Consider the following 17,474-nt stretch of genomic DNA (forward strand, 5'->3'; position numbering starts at 1 on the left):
GACAGTAGCTCCAGAATCGTAGAGCATGTTAATCTTGCCGTTCTTTACTTCGCGTATAGATAGAGTTATTAAATTCAGGCTCGCTGCTCCACGAGGCGTCTGTCGCATGTGAGTCACCTGATATTCTATCGCGCGTGTCTTTTTATTTTTTCCTTCTTGCCGTTCTTCCTCGTCACTGCTATACTCGGATTCGGTATCTCTTTTTCGCGATTGCGGTTTCTTACGGTTTTCAATTTTATTTATGCTTCGCGATTTTTTATTATCGGTTCCCTTATCGCGGTCCAATGTACTTGTTTTCGGCCTTCCATTTAGAGTCCAACACTCTTCGCGATTATTGCAGAATTTCTCTACGGTATTTGCGCGAGGGGGCTTTTCCGGTTTTGGGAACGCGTATTTACTGCTGCGGCAATCCGTAATGTCCCGATTTTCCGCATTTATAACATTGCGTGGTTTTATGTTGACCTAGTCGCGGTTGTTGCCCAGTTTTGCTTTGCGATGCATTTGTCGTTCGCGACGGGTTAGATCCTATTAACTTTTCTTCTGCGGTTGCGCCCGTTATCGCTTCTTGGAGTGTTGTGTATCGTTGTGATCGCACGAGTATTTTCAATTCGTTACGTAACCCGAATTGGAAATTGAGTAATGCTTGGCTTTATATGGTTTCTAAAATAGCACGCTTATAGGTACTCGAACGCTTTTCTCCCTCAATCATTGAGCTATATAATTTCCTGGCAAGTTTGTCGACGCGTTGTCCGAAACTCTGTGCCGGTTCGTTAAAGTTTTGCTTGAGCGAGATTGAACTCGATTTGTAAATGCGCTGTACTCCGCTTACTTTGATAAGAATTTTCTAGTTGGTCTTTCAATTCTTCGAACGTTTGAATGTCTCGTGTCTCGAAATCTTGCATGGCTTTTCCCCGTAATTTAGTAAATAATATTCCTTGAATTAACGATTCCTCGTCATCGGGGTGAATATTTTTAATTGCGTACGTACAGGAGTTTAAAAATTCTTGTAATCGGGTTCACGTTGTGCCGTCGAACTCCGGTATCATTATTCGCGCTTCCTTTAGTGACATGTATCGTTGTGAGGTATTCCGCCGATTTCGGATGTCACGCTCGGTTCGTCCGTAAGCCATACGAGGCTCGTGCTCTTCGTCCGAATCTCGATCATAAGCGCGTTCGCGGGATCTAATCTGCCTATTGTAGCGCCTATCCGCTCCCTGTTCGCGTGTGTGTTCGCGTAGATTCCGTCGATCTCCTGCGTCTCGATTGCGAGGGTGGTCGCGGTGATCACGTTGATTATTTCGGTCTCGCTCGGGAGTGAGTTCGCGTAAATCTTGCCGACTGTCGCATCTCTCTTCCGCATCTTGATTACGGGTGTGTTCACGGAGATGTCGATTATCGCGGTGCCTATTTGCATCCCGTTTGCGTGCGCGTTCGGGGGAGCTTTGACGACTGTCGTCTGATCTCTCTCCGCGTGACCTCGAATCGTACATTTTATTTATTTCTGTCCGCATTTCAATTCGTAAGTCTCGTAGGCCTTGTAATACGTCGCGCATCAAAGGGTTTTCCTCTTTCGCGTTGTTTTCGACGGGTGTCCTATGTTCGGCGGGTGTCCTGTGTACGTCGACTTCTACGCGATGTACGTTTCCGCGCTCTATAGTTTCGCGTAGGCGACCAATTTCGCGGTCTACAGCACCCACGGATACGTCCGCTGCATCATTTGGTGGAGTGTGCATTACCGACATGTTGTCTTCGTTAGAGTCAAAATCGCTACTATCGTACGTAGTTGACCATCCGCTTTTCTGCGACGCGTTGCTAGGGGTTTGGCTTGCGCGTATTTTAATTTCTTTTATATTTTCGTTATTACCGTCTGTTCGCGTCTTTAGTATACTTTCGTCAAAACTATCGAAGGGGAACTCGCGTTTAACAATGACGTTCGCGGGTAATTCGTCTTCGCTTTCGCTTGAATATTCGTTCTCTAATTTTCTACGAACTCGCTCGAGTCTTTCTACAGTTAATGGTAACGCTTGAATCGCTCGTTTGGCTGAGTCGCTATGTAGCCAAGATTTGTTCGCTATCGGTTTCGGGGGTGTCTTGTTCCCTTCCGACATTCACGCAGAAATATTATAAGGATCGGACTTAAGGCTCATTCAGACAGGACGCGTCAAGCGTCAAGCAGCGAGCAGCAACCATTTAACAACCAATAAGCGAGGTAATATTAGCAATGGCGTAAAAAATATTGCCTCGCTTATTGGTTGCTGCTCGCTGCTTGACGCTTGACGCGTCCTGTCTGAATGAGCCTTTACAGTATTACGGCTCGCATCTTTACGCTCTATATCGCTCGGTACGGCTCGGCTGCTGCAACTCGATCGCTCGTGGGCTGATAACGGCTGGCGGCTCGGTGCTCGTGATTGATACGGCAGGTCGTCGCTCGGTGATGATGCGTTGTCCGTGAGATCGTCGCAGGTCGGCGTTGTCCTTGGGACGTTGGCGATCCTACTCAGCTGCTTGCTTATCGCTCTTCGTACTGCTTGCGTTGTCCGTCCTTCTCTCTCACTGCACTGTGGCTTCTGCTTATTTCCGTCAGCTGTTTTTCTAACTGACGTGCCTGCTTCCACACGTTGTGTATGTGTGTATTGCGGATCTTAATTTTTAGTATGCTGCTTCCTGTGTTGTCCGTCGATTATTTCGACGTGCCTGATTTTTCTAATACTTTTGTATTGTTTTCAGGTCTTCAGGTTCCTGCTGGTCCTGGCGGTCCGTCGGCGCGATCCCACCGCTGCCACCAAATTGTTGTGCCGCCGTACGGCACTGGGGTTGCGCCGAGAGAAAAGGATGAGAATCCTTGGGTCGCACAGGATGTCGTAGGAGCCAAGGATGTATATTCTTAGAAATATATACTCGTTATTTCACTTAAATAGAGTTTTCCCTTTATTCTCGCCCTTCTCTCGATTTAGAGGTATTCTTATAGTAGTCGGTTGTTAGGTATTAACCGTTTCGTATTAACTCTGTTTAATGACTCGATCTTTTATTAGCGATTTCGTTACTTCTTATTTAGATCTTAATTTGCGACTCCCGTCGCGGGCTGACTCTCGGTCTTTTATATTCTTTGTTTCTTGAATTTCTTTCGGGAGAGGCCCTTGGAAACAGGTCTCTGATTGGTTAGTAATATTCACGCGTTTTTGTTCTAACTGCAAGCGAAGCAGGTTGAAGTCGCAGGTCTTCGCTTGGATCTCGCGGTTTCCGGTGCTTCGCGCGTGTCTCGCTGCGTTAGCGTTTTCACGCGACGAGCGTTTGTCGAGAGCGCTCTTTTATAAGCTAAATGTTTTACAGTATTCTATAAAGATATTCAATAAATTCTAATTTCTAATAACTACTGGTTATAGTTCGGGCTATAACAATAAGTAACAAAGAGGATGTAGCATTCAATGGTATTTTAAATTGTTGAGCCCAAAAGCATAGTTTTTGTTGTAATTTCTCTTCTTGCTGTTCTGAATAAGTATATTCAAATAAATTCGTCCCAACAATTTGTTCATTTTCTATGTCTTTAACTACGACACATTCATCGTTATTGTCATCATCCTGACTTTCTGCATCCGATTCAAACTGTTTCTCACTGAATTGGTCAATGTATTTGATATAAGATACATTAGATATATCCAAATCATCTGCTTGATCAACATTGTCATTTGGCGACGAAGAATTTGTAAGATCTGCGAGCTGTACATTACTGTCACAGACTTGAGCACCATTATAATATGTATCAGCATTTGTAGAAGATTCGATAAAATTATCTTTACTAAAAATCCGTCTATGAATTTCGTTTGTCATTTAATGTTTGCTGACGAATTATACGACGAATGTGCCTTTTACTGTAATATGTCTTCAGCCTTTTTTCGTTTATTAGACATTGTTGAAAGAAAATTAAACAAACTACAAAAGAAGCGAGATATATGTATATAAGATTACGCATATTCAAAGTAACAACGTAATTGTATATATACCAACTGCTAGTAGCGAGAAAAGAAATATATATGAGACATTATTCTTTTACTTATTCAAAAATTATGCGCACTCATCTATATATAATATAATAATAATATTATTTGTAATACTAGAATGAAATATGAAATGACTCCTTACACTCGGTATATAAGAACACAAAAAGAAACAAAAAAGGGCAAAAATAAACAAAACAAATTGAAAACAATTAAATTGAATATCTTACCTTTCACTAAACTCGTTTTTTTCTTCGTTTTGGTGTGGCACCTGCTTTATTCTTATGAATTAAATCTTCTTTTCGGTATATAATATATATATCAGCACCTTAAAAATAATATTTAACCTAACCTAGAACAGATTGAAAAATAATACTTAACCTAGAACATATTGAAACGACACCCGGACACAAAAAGAAACAAATGTAACAAAAAGGGGCAAAAATAAGGAAAACTGAAATTGAAAACGAATAAATTGAATATATCTTACCTAAACTCGTCTTTTCTTCTTTTTTTGGCATCTATCTTTCACGAATTATATATGTCTTTTTTTAGCTTGTAATACCTACCTTTTTACGAACGTTAATATTTTCAAGGGGAGGTCGCGGTTGACTCTTCACCGATTTTGATCTCCTTTGATATGGTGAATCTACATCGAAAAAAAGTTGCTCCGTGTTCGAGCTTTTCGTCCAATGCGCCATGTAAAAAAAAATTTTTTTTCCCCGAAGTTTAGAGAAATTGTCAGGTTCGTTACGAGGCCTGAAGAAAGACACACTTTCGTTCGGTGCCGCTAGTGCAGCGGCAAAGCACAAGAATAGTAATCCCGGGATCCCAGGTTCAGAACTTTGGGCTCATATTTTTTTTTTTTTTTTTTTTTTAATAACGTATTATTTATTATGATAAATAAATATTCGGCATATTTTTATCGTTAGTTATGCATATATCTCTTTATATATTTAAAATTAATAAAATGATCGTAATATAAATAAAATATTTTTATAGAGAAATATTTTTACTTTTTAAAAAGATTTATACATTTTTTCAAATTTTCTTTAATCTAATAATGTTAGAATACACACTTTTCATAGCTTTACAAAATTCGGATTTTCTACCTGCTGTGAACCGTTGGATGCAACCGCTGTCCAGCGGTTCACAGCAGGTAGAAAATCCGAATTTTGTAAAGCTATGAAAAGTGTGTATTCTAAAATTATTACATTAAAGAAAATTTGAAAAAATGTATAAATCTTTAAAAAGTAAAAATATTTCTAAAAATATTTCTCTATAAAAATATTTTATTTATATTACGATCATTTTATTAATTTTAAATATATAAAAAGATATATGCATAACTAACGATAAAAATATGCCGAATATTTATTTATCATAATAAATAATACATTAAAAAAAAAAAAAAAAAATTATGACAGCCCAAAGTTCTGAACCTGGGATCCCCGGATTACTATTCTTGTGCTCTGCCGCTGCACTAGCGGCACCGATCGAAAGTGTGTCTTTCTTTAGGCCTCGTAACGAACCTGACAATTTCTCTAAACTTCGGACAAAAAAAATTTATTTTACAAGGCGCATTGGACGAAAAGCTAGAACACGGAGCAACTTTTTTTTCGATGTAGATTCACCATACCAAAGGAGATTAAAATCGGTGAAGAGTCAACCGCGACCTCCCCTTGTTAGTGTTTTATACGAAGATCAATATATACACACAACAACAATATATACGGCTATATATAACGCGCCTGCAGTTAGAGATCGAGAATAGTCGGGGAATAGAGTCGTTCCCTACTGAAATTAATATATATTTCAGTAAAGAATTCAGAGCTGCGCGACATTTTTGTCAAGATGATGGTGTCACATCGCGGTAAATACAAAAAATTGTAAATTTTGATTGCTGCAAATTTCATATACATACGTATGTGAAAAAACAATTTCCAGATATATTTCCATCAAAAATAAAATATTTATAAAACCATTCAGAGAGAAAAAGATTTTCAAAAATTTAATAAGTTCCTCAAAATCTTTTTAAGAATAATAATTGAATATAGTAGAATATATAAAGAACATTTTTAAAAATATATTGATATTAACTTTGTAACTGTGGGAAAATATATAATCTATTATAAAATCAATAATAAATAAATGTAAAATAATATTTTTAAATATTTTGGAACAAGATTATAAAATAATAAATATATTGATTTATTAATATTTCAAAAATATGTATCAAATATTTAAGAAAATATTATGTGAGTGATTAAGAAGAACATTTTTAAAAATATTTCTAAAAAATTTTTTAAATATACTAAAAAATGTTACCACAAAAATTTTTAAATTATTTTAAAATATTCCTAAAACCATTTTAAAATGTTTCTTGCAATATTTTTATAGAATATTTAGAAATATTTTTTGAAAACATTTATAATATTTTGTGCTGTATGGGTAGCAGACGATATCCATAACGAATTGCAATAAAATTGGATGATCAGAATATTCATCCAATAGATATAATGTTAAGTAGATTAAGTTTTAGGAATTATTTTCTATATCATTTTATTATTGCTCTCCTCTTTTCACGTTTTCACAAGTTACAAAATAATTTAAATCTCTTCTCTATCTCTGTCTTATAAATAGAATAATATGCAATAAATATGTGTGTTTAAAGATGTTTCTAAAATATTAGTTTGGTTTCAAATTTCAGTTAATATAATCACGTTTTCAAATTTAAACACTTTAACGAGAATAGAAACGATATTGTAACAGAGATATCGAAAATAAATGTGTGGCCAACATTCTTGAAAAGCCTCGAACATCAAGCCATCACTTTACTAGTTTCATCGCCTTATATACTTTCTTCGCCAACTTCTTACTACGGAAAGATTGTTTGCCGCGGAGCCATCTCGCGGTACAATGGCGGTACTAACTGTACCAGCTTAAAGCACTCGCGAGAAACTCACTTTAAAATGCAAAATAAATCTAATATTGAATTTCTAAACAAACTAATAAATATTGAAATTAAAAATTATTTATTAAATATTAAATTTCGAAATAATTATTTATTATACTCTGAACGAGTTTATTAAGGTTATAATATTTTATAATAAAAATAAAGAAAACACGAATTTATAGAAGATTCAAATGTATTAAAGGTATATGTATATATGTATATATAAAGGTAGTTATATATATATATATATATATACCGGGTATTCAAAATAAAGCGTTACAAATTTTTATCTCCAAAAATATTGTTTTTAGAAAAAAATGTTTCAAATAAAGTGCAGTATTTCAAGGGCGAGATAAGTTGATGTTATAGAAATGTTTGTAGAAGATGGTTTTCAAGGTTATTTTAAGGTCAACTTGATTTTTTTAAATGGAATAACCCTAAATATTTTATATAAATAGATTCCTTGTAAGAAAGAAAATACATACTTGTTTTTGAGAAAAAATATGTAATTGCATGTTGCAAATTGTATATTTTTTCTGTAAAATAAGTATGTATTTTCATTATATCAATTGATTTGTCTAATTATTCTATATATAAAAGCATTAAGGTAAGATAATTGAAAACTAAATAATTTACGAGATATTTTGTATTTTTATATCAAAATATGTCAGATATTAAGATGTAAATATCTCGTGAACCGTTCGATTTTTGACTATCTTACTATTATAATTTTTTATGCAGCATGTTACAAGAAATCTATTTACATAAAATATTTAGGGTAATTCCATTAAAAAAAATCAAGTTGAGCTTAAAATGACCTTGAAAACCGTCTCCTACAAACATTTCTATAACATTATCTTATTTTCCCCTTGAAATACTGCAACTTTTATTTGAAACATTTTTTTCTAGAAACAATATTTTTGGAAATAAAAATTTGTAACGTTTTATTTTGAACACCCGGTATATATTAAAAAGTATTAATATAGCGAGCTAATTAAATTATAAAAATTAAAATAGCAATATGTTATAATACATTTGCCTCGATTATTATTTTTTAACAGAAATCAGCAGATTAAAACTTTAATTTGTTAATTAAATTTAAAAATAATAGTATGTAATAAAAATTATAAAATAAAAATATGCTTTAAATAAAATATTATAGTACTTTAAACTTGATTAATATTTTTTGACAATTATCAGTTCATTTCTGTCAAAAAAATATTATTCGAGTTTATAGTATTATAACATATTATTATAAATAAGTTTATAGTATTATAACATATTATTTATAATAATATGTTATAATACTATAAACTCGAATAATATTTTAATTTTTGAAAAATGAAGATGGCCGTCGGAGTAGTGACAGGTGACGGTCGGTGCTCCGAGTTTAGGTGAGAAGTGGTGGCGTTATAGAGAGGGTGAGGAGGAAAATGGGTGTGGAGGAGATGGCTTGGGAGCAATGGAGTGAGTGGCCGCGAAGGAAAAGAAAAGGATGGAACGGCGGAGGTGCACTGGCGGAAGGAAAATTGGAGTGTGGAATTGAAGGAAAGATAGGCACGGGATGAGGAAGGATGACGTGGCGGACAAGGAGAAGCGTCGGTAAAAGGAGGATAAGGTAGAGAGCGGTAGTTTGGAGAAGAGGCGCTGTCAGAGAGGGCGCTGGATGTAGCAAGGAGAGACACGTGCAGGATCGAGGGCGCCATGATAGCGGCAGAGAGAACGGAAACAGGTGGTTGGAACAGTGGCACGTGTGCGTAGCAGTATAGCAGCAGTATAGAAGCAGGATAGAAGTAGAGAAAGGAAAGAGGAAGAGAGAAGGTGGTACAGAACGGTAGCCAGTGTTGTGAGACGGGCCGGGTTTTCTCGCGCATGCGCGGCCATAATGGCTGTTAGCAGTGATGTATCTATCTGTAGTGAAGAGGTGGTAGGAGATAGGGCGCTGACGGTTGACACTCTTGGCGGGAGAAATATGTAATATATATTTAATAATACAATATATATGTATATATATATAATTGTGCATATGTATGCTGTATTATTAATTATATATTACAAATTTTTCCTTATATTACAAAAAATTTTGCAGAATTATGTGATCATGGTACATCTTTTTATCTGTACATATACTTCACTGATGCTATGTCCGCCGCGCATGCGCGAGAAAACCCGGCCCGTCTCACAACACTGCGGTAGCAGTGCTAATACGGAGTTGGTTGGATAGAGTGGTAGCGGAATGATGGAGTGGATAAAGGTCGGTATGAGAGAGATTAAGGAGATGAGGAGGATGATGGAGAGGATGCTGAAGTTGATGGAGAGAAACACGGAGAGGGAGAATGTGGAGGAGGAAAGGAGAAGAGGAGTGGAGAAAAGGTTAGAGAGAATGGAGGCGAGTGAGAGGTTATGGAGGATGAGCATGCAAGGGGAGGCAGCGAGAGAGGAAGAGAGAAGAGTTGGAGGAGAGCGGATGGAAGATGGCAGGAATGAGGCAGTGCAACGGAGGGAAGAGGTGGCGGAAGGAGAAGGGTATGTGAGCAAAAGGCAGAGAGGAGGAGATATGCCGGGGAAGGAGGAGAGCGGAAGAAGAGAGAAGAAAGTTAGCGCTGGCGGAAAGAAGAGAGAAGGGAAGAGAGACGAGGTAGAGGAGGTCGAGGAGGAAGGAGGAGAGAGGACATCGGACGAGGGCGAGAGGGGGGTGGTGAGAGGGAGGAACGTGAAAGGGGAAGGGAAAACGATGAAAGGGAGAGAGGGGGGGAATGAGAGGAGTAAGACAGAAAGGGATAGTAGGGAGAAGGAAAGAGTCGGGAGGGAGAAAAGGAGAGAAGTAAGCGTAGAGAGAGGAGCGGGGGGTAGTACGGAGGGAAATAGGAGGGACTGGTGGTGGAAGTTGATGGAAGAGAATGAATAGGTGTGGTAGATGTTAAATCAGAATCACCAGTAATATAAAAACAAATTAATGGACACCTTATCTCTCGACCAAACTGGCAGTATATTTATTAAGAAAATCACAACGTTTCGACCTCTATATTTGGTCCTTATCAAGTGATCTGTACAGCAAGATTTTATATCATTAATGAGGGATTAACAAATGAGATAGTTAATTTACACTTACATAGTTTCTTAAAGTTATACACTTATGTCAAAATTGATACGCGTCATGCTAGACAGACAGTTTATTGCCGACTAAACGACCTTTATTATTTTATCATAGATATTATTAAGATTCTCAATATCCTTATGTGAATTTATTGTGTTGTTATTTTTCTTTATATAAAACATCTCAGCTATCTCTCTTTTTCTTATATGTTTTTCGTTATGTAAAATGTTTGGGGTAGACCAATCGAAATCATGGTTAAAATCAATCCTATGCTTACTAACCACTGAAAGATTACTGTTGTGAAGTTTTATATTATTTGAATGTTCTTTGATTCGCGTGCATAATTGCCTTTTTGTCTGTCCTATGTATGAGGCGCTGCAATCCTTACAGTTTATTTTATAGACTATTCCCGTTTTTTCCTGTAAAGATAGGATATCCTTCCCAAGTTTTATTACATGGTTTAATTTCTTAGGAATGTAATGCACAATGTTAAGACCGATCGTTTTGAAATTCTGATAGATATTATTTAGGCCTTTTACGAAAGGGAGCGATATAGTATTAGTAATTTCTCTTTTCTCCTGATTGTTACTAACGTTATTTATTACGCGATTTTCCAAGGTATGCAGTCTTTTGTGAACAAACCGATTTATGAATTGTTCGGGAAAGCAATTGTTTGTCAATATTCGTTTAACAATTTCAATATTATTATGGTGAAATTTTTTATCTGCTAGTAAAATTGCATGATCGACTAAATTAAAGATCGTATTCATTTTATACTTGAGAGGATGATTTGAGTAGAAATTTATGTATCTATCTGAGCTAGTAGGCTTTCGGTACCAATTAGTAACCAAACCTCCGTTCGATCTAATAACCGTTGTGTTAAGAAAATTCAGACAACCATTAGATTCTAATTCATATGTAAACCCTAACCGCACATGATAATCATTAAAGACCTTCAAGATTTCCTGGACATTATTTTTTGGAACGATCGTGAAAATGTCATCCACGTACCTAAAATAAGTTTGAATGTTAAAACTTAGTTTTGACAAGCAAAAGGTCTCGAGATCGTCCATTACTAAATCCGCCAGAATAGGCGAAAGGGGGGAACCCATTGGACTGCCAAAAATCTGTTCGTAGAAACTTCCATTGAATGCGAAACTTGTTGAGTTTAAAATGAACTCGACAGCATAGGAAAATTGTGTAAGACTAAAATCTGTGTTAGGAGAAATTTTATTCCAACGTTTCTCAATGGCGTTTAAAGCCAATTCTTTAGGAATATTAGTATAGAGAGCCGTGACATCCAATGACAAAAGTATTTCGTCGTTTGTTATATTTTTATCTTTAATTTTAGTGGCAAAGGACCATCCGTCTTTAATATGTGAGGTAGCTTGTAAATTTGATTTATGTAAAATGTTATGAATATATTTCGCGACATTATAGATAGGACTTCCAATCGCTGAAACAATAACACGTAATGGGAAACCCTCTTTATGGATTTTTGGCAGTCCATAACATCGCGGTAAATTGCCGTTAGTAGTATTTAATTGTCTATAAGTGCGTTCGTCGATTAATCCGTTATCGCGCCAGGATTTTAATAGAGAATTGAGTTTGTTAGTGAGCTGTTTTACGGGATTTCTGTTTAATTTCCTGTACGTTGTCATATCATTTAGTAAACATTCCATTTTTTCTCCGTAGTCTTTTTTGTTCCAGATCACCGTGCATTGTCCTTTGTCGGCTTTTGTTACTAAGATGTCGTTATTTTCCCGAAGAAACTTATTACAAGTTGAAATTCCTTCACTGACAAACCTATCGATATAACTAATATGCTTATTTACACATAAAAATTTTTCCAGAGATTCAGCGATTGATATTCTAGTTGTTTCAATTAATTCTTTAGGAAACTTAGTTAGATTGACCTCTGCATTCTTTATAATATCAAGTGAGATTAGCATACGGTCATTTTTGTTGTTTGAATTTATGATAGATACATAAATTTCTACTCAAATCATCCTCTCAAGTATAAAATGAATACGATCTTTAATTTAGTCGATCATGCAATTTTACTAGCAGATAAAAAATTTCACCATAATAATATTGAAATTGTTAAACGAATATTGACAAACAATTGCTTTCCCGAACAATTCATAAATCGGTTTGTTCACAAAAGACTGCATACCTTGGAAAATCGCGTAACAAATAACGTTAGTAACAATCAGGAGAAAAGAGAAATTACTAATACTATATCGCTCCCTTTCGTAAAAGGCCTAAATAATATCTATCAGAATTTCAAAACAATCGGTCTTAACATTGTGCATTACATTCCTAAGAAATTAAACCATGTAATAAAACTTGGGAAGGATATCCTATCTTTACAGGAAAAAACGGGAATAGTCTATAAAATAAACTGTAAGGATTGCAGCGCCTCATACATAGGACAGACAAAAAGGCAATTATGCACGCGAATCAAAGAACATTCAAATAATATAAAACTTCACAACAGTAATCTTTCAGTGGTTAGTAAGCATAGGATTGATTTTAACCATGATTTCGATTGGTCTACCCCAAACATTTTACATAACGAAAAACATATAAGAAAAAGAGAGATAGCTGAGATGTTTTATATAAAGAAAAATAACAACACAATAAATTCACATAAGGACATTGAGAATCTTAATAATATCTATGACAAAATAATAAAGGTCGTTTAGTCGGCAATAAACTGTCTGTCTAGCATGACGCGTATCAATTTTGACATAAGTGTATAACTTTAAGAAACTATGTTGAAGTGTTAGATAGAAAGAAGAGATTAGAGGGAGGGGGAAGGGAAAGAGAGGAGAGAGAGAGGAAAGAGGAGATAGAGAGGAGAAGAATTAGGAAAAAGAATATAATTTGGAGAGGGATAGAGGGGGAAGATGAGGAAGAAAGAAGAATGATGATGGAATGGTTGATGGCATGGGCAGTAGGAAAGGAGGTGAAGGTGAGGGAAGTTAGAGAGAGAGAGAGAACGGGGGAAAGGGGGAAGAAAGTGCTGATAGTGGAATTGGAGGATGAGAAGGATAGGGAAAAGCTGTTAGAGAGAAAGTGGGATTTTAGGAGAAGGTGGGGAGTCGGTATAGACGAGGATTTGACGAGGAGAGGAGAATAAGGTGGAAATTGTTAGAATTGGCGAGAGAGGAGGAAAGGAAAGGGAAGGCGGTAAGGGTATGGAATAGGAGATAGAAATAGACGGGGAGGAATGGGGGTGGGATAACGAGGGAGGAGAGTGGGTCAAAAGATAAAGGTAGGGAGATGATAAGGGGAGAGGCGGAGGAGGGGGGAGGGCTGGAGTAGGGTAGGAGGTGGGAGGAGGATAAAGAGGAAGTGGAGTAGAGGAAGAGAGGAGAGGGGAAAAGGGTGAGGGAGGTTAGGTGAGATTATTGTGAGGTCTCCAATTGGCCAGGTTAGGGGATTGAGAAAAAATTGTGTAAAAGGGTGAGGGAGTGAGGAGCGGAGGAGAGGAGAAGGAAGAGGAAACAGAGGCCCGGGAGGAGATGGCGCAGAGGGAGAATGGTTATGGTTAGGTCTATGTTTAAGTTTTGATTTATGTGTGAAGGTAAAGGAAAGGGGACTTGGAGAGGAAGGAGCATACGTTGAAGGAGACGAAGGAGACGGAGTAAGACTGGAGATAAGAGAGAAGGAAGGATGAGTCTGGATGAGAGGAGAGAAGGAGGAGAGAAGATGGAATAATTTTGTATTTTAGAGATATTGTGAGGTCGCAAGTGGCCAGGTGGAAGAAGGGAGATTGTAATGGGTTGGAGCTACTAGGCAAATCCTTAGGGGACGCCGAATAAAGTCATCTATCTTTCTATTATTTTAATTTTTATAACATTTTTATTTTAAAATTTAATTAGTAAATTAATGCTTTAATCAGTTAATTTCTGTCAAAAAATATTAATCATGTTTAAACAAATTTTATATAAAAATATCATTTTTTAATATAAAATCGAAAAATGGCGCGCGCCTAGCGCGCGCTTGTGTTGTTCTAGTACGTACAAAAAGTGCGGTGTCCTTTATTATTGCAATGTTCTTCACGTAGGAAATAACAAATAATTAAAGACAAACAGTGAATAGATCGTCAAAACAATTTTACGAAAAGGATTTACATTTTATACATTTACTACGTTTACGCGAGTGCTACTTCTGTAGAAACTTACTCAAATTATCGTATCTTACGATAATTCACTTCGCGTCATGAAGTACAGACTAGACCCCCATTTACGCGAAGTGAATTATCGTAAGTTACGATAATTTGAGTAAGTTACTACAGAAGTAACACTCGCGTAAACGTAGTATAATTATATTATAAACACTTACCTGTTATAAGTTACAGATTGGAGTTCTTGCTACTATTTCACTATAATTATCGATTACGAGTGAATATCTGTCAAATGTCTTTCTGGCTCAAAGTCTCTCAGACGACTAATTCGAGATTTTTGTTTACATTGCTGAACGTGTGGATTAATAGGAGAATAATGTTGTGAATGTTTTGATGCTCAAGCGGTACGGTAGTAATTGCAATGTCATGCGGTCACGCAATGATGATAAACCTCCCAAAGCACATCTTTTAATTCAAAACATTCAATTGAAAATTAAATTTTTTATTACATTAAAATTTTAATTATTTATTCACAATCCTGCGCGACGGTGCAACTCTTAACTCTCCTTCAGTGTCCGCCTATACTCTTATCTCACTACTGCCGCTACATTAGTTGAGTTCGCTCCTTATTGCATGATTCTCTTAACCTATAAATAACCACAAGTTCAGACTGCTATAAGAGGAAATAATTGTTATATAAAGAACTTTTTTATACTTATCTAATTATAATCCAGTCTTCTGTTAATAATTTTATCCATCTACGCGCGCCTCCGAAAGGGCGAGCGATCCTTGACATTCTCTCCTGCTCTATACCCAACTCTCGGGAAGCGCCTCTATAAGGGTGAGCCTCCGCCTATCCTCAATGTCACGTCTCTCTCAGGGCGCAACGCACTTGCTTCTCTACCTGCAATTAATAAAAGACTGAACTAATTATATACTAATAAATAAAGTCTGTAAATACACACACATATATATATATTTTACATCAATTTAGCATTATTTCTTACCACAAGCAATAACATAGTATATAAGAGGTCTCGTATTTATTACTTACACTTCCTTCCATTGCAATCATACACGCACCGATACTTAAGCGTGCGTATTAATTTTCACTCAAGAATAAATATGTCGTCCTGGCACGTCGCGTTCTCCACGTAAGCCCTGACCACGCGTGTTTTACCGCTTGGCCCGCGAGCCAGGCATACTATTGCGTACCTTTGTAGAGTCACGCCAGAACGCGTTAAAGACTTCCCACCAGGCCGTAACATATCAAAATTGGTTACAGCGAGGTGAGATATCGACACTCATTCGAAATTCTGAAACAAAATAAAATAATAATTTATTTTAACGCGATTCTACAAATCCTTAACACACATTTTTAATATATAATACATATACATTTATAAGTAAATTACATTATATATAATACACATAATATTAATTGACACTACATAATAACTAGTAATTATTTCGAATATTTATAGCAAACATATACAAACGCGTAATTATAAAAAAATGGATTGTTCAGAGGACACTTCAAATTATTCTGCGAAAAACGAGGATCGCGTCAATTATGAAACCGCGTTCAAAGAAATGCACGAAAAAGAAATGGAACTTAGCAAACGTACCGAAATGTTGGAAAATATGAATCTTACTTTTAATTTTCCAAATTCGCCAACGCAAACGGCAACCACGATGAATAGTATTCCTCAAACAACGGGATATCTGAAATCGTATCTCCGCGATGCTCTCAAACTAATAACAAAATACAATGGGCACAATATTCCCGTCTGGCAGTTCGCAAGAGCCTGTAAAAAAGCAAAAGAGTCAGTACCGTTAGTGGACAAAGCATGTTACGTAATAAGTTAACTCACCACGCGTATCTCGCCGTAGAAGATAAAATTCACCTAACGGTAGAAAAATTCGTCGACTGTCTCAAACGCACCTTCGGACCCGGTAGAAGTTTCAATTATTATCGCGGACAATTAAGTATGACCTATAAGAAAGGTCGGAAATCTAAAAAATCCGCCTAATAATAATAATAATAATAATAATAATAATAATAATAATAATAATAATGATAATAATAAAAATTCAGAGAATTTATTTCAATCCGTAGCAGAGACTGCACACAAATACGCTGAATCCGCTACAAATACGCAAACCATGTCTAATCGACCTAAAAACAATTATAAAAATAACTATAAAAATAATTCTAAACAATCACGCACCAAAAACCAAACACTAAATAATAAATGCAATTGTAACCTTACTCCTTTTGGCGCGCAAACGCGAGCTGCTGATTTAGATCAGCATCTTCACGTGCAGGAGCACTGCTTTTCTTTTGCTGCATTAAGGTGCGTCGTCGATTCAGATCGACATCCCAAAAATACCTCTCCACTCCTCGTATCCTCTCCTGAAACAAAAATGATTTCCAAATTAACAATTGTCTCCACACATGCAAACAAATCTTCCTCTATTCTTACTATTTCTTCACAAATTATCGCCGCAAAAAGCACCCCCTATCACGCCAGCAGACGACGCCGACGTATTCGCTCTGGTGCAAACTCTTTTTCAAAGTGATGACCTGATGAATCCAGGCACTCCTTCTCTTACTAATTATTCTTTTTACTCTCTCCCTCTACTCGCAATCGCGAACTATTCCTTTTCATATGTGGCTGCAAACAAAAAAGGAAATCAGTCTAATATAATTAATGAGAATTTGCAAACCTTTTCAGAAACGATCGTCGAAAACGAATCGAAAATTAATCAACATCAAAAAAATATTACCGCCAGCAAAAAGGGTGATAATATCTTAGTAAATAAAAATAAAATAAATATATCAATGCGTGTAATTACCAAGAAATTTTGCGAAATGACAGTAACGATAATAATAATAATATTAATAATTTCAGCGAACCGCTATTTAGTAACGATACATATGACGAACAAATTGTAAAACCAATCAAGGCTAACGAGTATTGTAATAATCTACATGATAAAAAAATTGTAATCACGAAACACAATTTAGATCCCGGTGAAAATTGTAATATCAAAAGAATAGACAAAATCTTACAATTATTATGACTTGTTAAAGTCGGAAAGAATAAATTCATATATGTTAAAATCGCGAATAATAAATTTACACCTGTTAAATTCGAGAATAATAAATTTATATATAAGACTCGAACATAATAAAATCTTATCGCCGTGCTGCCTTTACAAAGCGGATAATCCGCAAATACGCGTTCAATAACAAACGTCTTTGTTCTCGATGTGTTTTCTCGTCTT

The sequence above is a fragment of the Prenolepis imparis genome, unplaced genomic scaffold, assembly GCF_030444845.1.
Source record: "Prenolepis imparis isolate NDT839.2.m4 unplaced genomic scaffold, iyPreImpa1.0 SCAF_7, whole genome shotgun sequence".
In the NCBI taxonomy this organism is placed as follows: Eukaryota; Metazoa; Arthropoda; class Insecta; order Hymenoptera; family Formicidae; genus Prenolepis; species Prenolepis imparis.